Source organism: Pseudophryne corroboree, unplaced genomic scaffold (assembly GCF_028390025.1).
Source record: "Pseudophryne corroboree isolate aPseCor3 unplaced genomic scaffold, aPseCor3.hap2 scaffold_1151, whole genome shotgun sequence".
Taxonomy (NCBI): domain Eukaryota; kingdom Metazoa; phylum Chordata; class Amphibia; order Anura; family Myobatrachidae; genus Pseudophryne; species Pseudophryne corroboree.
The window spans coordinates 113116-117132 of record NW_026967776.1 but is presented as its reverse complement, the minus strand read 5'-3'; the positions used below and the strand labels follow the sequence as shown (position 1 = coordinate 117132).

At 40.4% G+C, this 4017-nt stretch overlaps 1 pseudogene; it reads left to right on the top strand.

Moving 5' to 3' along the window:
• Positions 1 to 1617: 1617 nt before the first annotated feature.
• LOC134990250 (5S ribosomal RNA) lies at positions 1618 to 1736 on the top strand (annotated as a pseudogene).
• Positions 1737 to 4017: the final 2281 nt, after the last annotated feature.

The window sequence follows — 4017 nt, the reverse complement described above, 5'->3', positions numbered from 1 at the left end:
TAAATTAATGGTTATACTCAGAGATTCCTTTTTATATTGAATATATGTTTTCAGAAAGTGGTGGGAATAACTTGAAACACGAAACCCCTTCAAAGGAATAGAGAGGATGATAAATATTCAAACTATATATAAAAAATAATCTCTATAAATCTCTATAAAGCAAGACGTATTTAATGTCAAAGTAATAAAGCAACATATTAGGTATCTGTGTGTCCATTAGAAATTCTATCTGTATATACATATATATGGGGATTAGTGTGTTCTTTGTTTTCCCACCACTATTTACTATAAGTACTAATTTTATTGTTTAAGCTTGATATTACAGGTTGAGTATCCCATATCCAAATATTCCGAAATACAGACTTTTTTGAGTGAGAGTGAGATAGTGAAAGCTTTGTTTTTTGATGTCTCAATGTACACAAACTTTGTTTAATACACAAAGTTATTATAATTATTGTATTAAATGACCTGTAGGCTGTTTGTATAAGGTGTATATGAAACATAAATGAATTGTGTGAATGTAGACACACTTTGTTTAATAAAGTTATTAAAAATATTGGCTACAATTACCTTCAGGCTGTGTGTATAAGGTGTATATGTGACATAAATGCATTCTGTGCTTAGATTTAGGTCCCATCGCCATGATATCTTATTATGGTATGCAATTATTCCAAAATACGGAAAAATCCGATATCCAAAATACTTCTGGTCCCAAGCATTTTGGATATGGGATACTCAACCTGTATCTGTATAGTTCCTTTTTCTTTTTAACAAAAGAGCCCCTGTATTAATTACATCATGTGGATCAACTCTATACAAATTAAGCAACACCGAGCATTCACTCAGGTGTGCATATCACCACTCAAAAGCCAATTATATACAAACGGTTTAAATACCCATTTACTTCTTCATTGGGTATTCATATCTCCTGAGGAAACCGCCGTTTGCCTGTGGCGGAGAAACGCATTGAGGGTTGTAGCTACTGCCGGTCCATTGAAGGAGATTCATCCACTTCGTTTAACCCTGCTATAAACAAATTCATTGATCCTCACTGCTGTCACACGGGACGGAACGCTACTGCCCTCTGCTGTGCCGGGGCCCCCTGTCTGCAGACTGATCATCGGAGCTCGCGGCATCTCCCTCTGGTCCATCTGTGAAGGATACCTGCAGCCGTTTGTAGCTCACACTGCACTTTGCTATTGACGGGAACCAGCGGAGATTACCAACATTGGGTGAGAACACTGACCTATAAGTGAGGATATTGAACTACTTAAATTATCCACTTTCATACCGTGGGATCCCTCTGGTATATACATAAATTGGAGTCCTCCTACACTCTAATATGTTAATTAATGGACCGCAGTACTGCACATATCAGCTGATTCAGCTGCATTTAAATACAATCGATCTAATGTGAGTGATTACAGCTGAATCTGTGTACAGTTTATATACAATCAGAAATATTGTGGCTACATTTTATCTGGTTATTATTGGCATAACTGTTTTTATTGTGTTGAACTGTAATAAATATTAGAAATATTTTTATTTATATACCATCAGCGCTCTTTTATGTCTCTATTGAAACTTAAACAATCTATGGGCCTTAATGAAAGCATAAATTACTACCATACCCCACCGATAAAGCCTGATCTCGTCCGATCTTGGAAGCAAAACGGTGGTGGGCTGGGTCAGTATCTGTGAGGGTGACCCCCAGAGAATACCCGGTGTTGTAATTCGTGACCTCCTCGACTCTTAGCCAACAGAAGGATCACCACATTCTCCCTGAATCATTTCTTTTGCTTATTCTTCTGATCTGTGTACCGTTTCCCTTTATTCATTATAGATCCAAAATTGGTCAATACTAATCAGGATCTACATTTTTGACTATAATTCAGTTCAATGACCCTTGGAGGTCTTATTAATACAAGCTGAGCTTGTGCTGGTGGGATAGGATTAGGATGTAGAGCCAGAGTGTCTACATCCCTCCTGAAGTCTACTAATATAGACTAACCAGAACATTTCCAATTTTCTAAAAAATGTCTACATTTCCTTAAGTTTAATAATTGTGGTGGACTATATAAGTGTGGATTTTTTTTCTTAGAGTAATGAGTTAATAAAAGTTATGTTTTAATATCTTCATACTAACAAATATAAACAAGAGTGCACCCACACAAGAGTCTTCTGTAAATCCTTTTCTTCCCAGTTGTTTCTGACTCTGGGTGAACCACCAGACTTATCAATCAAAATACGAATCATTCGTACATATCATATGTTATTCTGGTACTCTATCATTATTGTTATCACTATTTTTTCTGTACCTTCAGAAAACTGGTGCGGAATCACGTCTACTTTGTGAGATACAATCTATATCGTCTGAGGCATCCAGTTGCCGCATAAGAGCTGCTATCTAATAATCAATATATTTGGTGCTCATTTAATACATGTAATATTGCATTAGCGCCTGATTTAGCTAGGTAATTATATCTTGCATTTTGTCATCTCACTGACGTGACAGGCTCAGCTGTCAGTCATGCAGCCCCACTGCGCCCACTCTCTCCGTACTCATACATACATGCCTTTCTGGGAGTGTCTCGTCCTGGCTGTCAGTCATGCAGCCCCACTGCTCCCAGTCTCTCCGTACTCATACATACATGCCTTTCTGGGAGTGTCTCGTCCTGGGTGTCAGTCATGCAGCCCCACTGCGCCCACTCTCTCCGTACTCATACATATATGCCTTTCTGGGAGTGTCTCGTCCTGGTTGTCAGTGAGACAGAGTCTCTGGCACAGCTGTGTAATCATGATGTGAGTGTGTGTGCTGAGTAGTGAGTACTGCTAGCAGCAAGTCTCACAGCTTAACTGCAGTGTAGCAGTGGGGTGTGGGGGGAGAAGGGGGTTGCTACACCAATGAGTCAAGGAATGGAGTAGTTGGATGGGACTCACACAGCAGGTGGTGAAAAACTTAAAAAGGAGGAGTGGTTGGAAGGGGAAGCAACTGGTAGGTTCAGAGGGGATTAGTGAGGGTAAGGACTCTCAAGGGAAATTGGAGTGGGAGCCCACAGGTTCCAAACTGGGTAAAGAGCAGCTTTTAGGAAGGAAATTGGTGAGCCAGACCCTGTGGTTGACCCTTCTCTGCCTCATGTGGGGTGGATCCTTGGACTCTCCAGTTCCTCAGGAGGCTGTGGATTCTTCTTGCCCACTACCTAGTGGTTCTGTGGTCATCTCAGGCCATGAACCTCCCAGATGCCAGGCCTCCAGATAAACATGAAATGGTCATGGAGGTGGTCCTGGGCTCTGTACAGGAGGAGGTAGAAAAAGCAAAGGAAAGTTGTGTCCCTTCTGAAGGGGCAATGGTAGACATTGTGAATGGTGAAGGGAAGGTTTTGTGGGCGAAGAGGGAGTTATGCCATATATTCCAGAAGCATGGGTCCTCAGCCTATATGATGGCCCACAATTAATGTGGCCTCTGTCTTGACCGACCAAGCTTGATTTATGGGCTTTTTAATTTTTTTTTAAGCAGGATAAAGGCTGATTTTTTTATTTCTGCAGTAGACTAGAAGAAGCCCAGACAGTCCCACTTCCATTATACCACCTGAATGTGACTGTCAGTGACCACCGTGCCATCACTTACCTGTATGCTTACACAAAACAGAATGATGGAACACTTACAAAGGTTTCTTCTGGTGTCCACTCCGAGATTAGACATTATGGCGTAATTACTCAGACGGGAATATAAAACAGATAAAAAAAATAAAAGCTTTAATGTAATAATTAGACGCAAACAAAAGCTTTTATTATGAAATCATACAGGGGAGTATCTGCACCATATAGATGTAACATACAACAAACCACCGCAGATGGAACCCGGGTGACTCTAATGCACATGGTAATGTACAGGGTATATATGGATAGGATCTTGTATCAGAAAACACTCAACACTCCTTATCAAGATGAGTGTCTGCAACAAGTTAGGCAAACTAGAAGTGAAAACACGTTCCAATGGCCGCCATATTGTCGTGC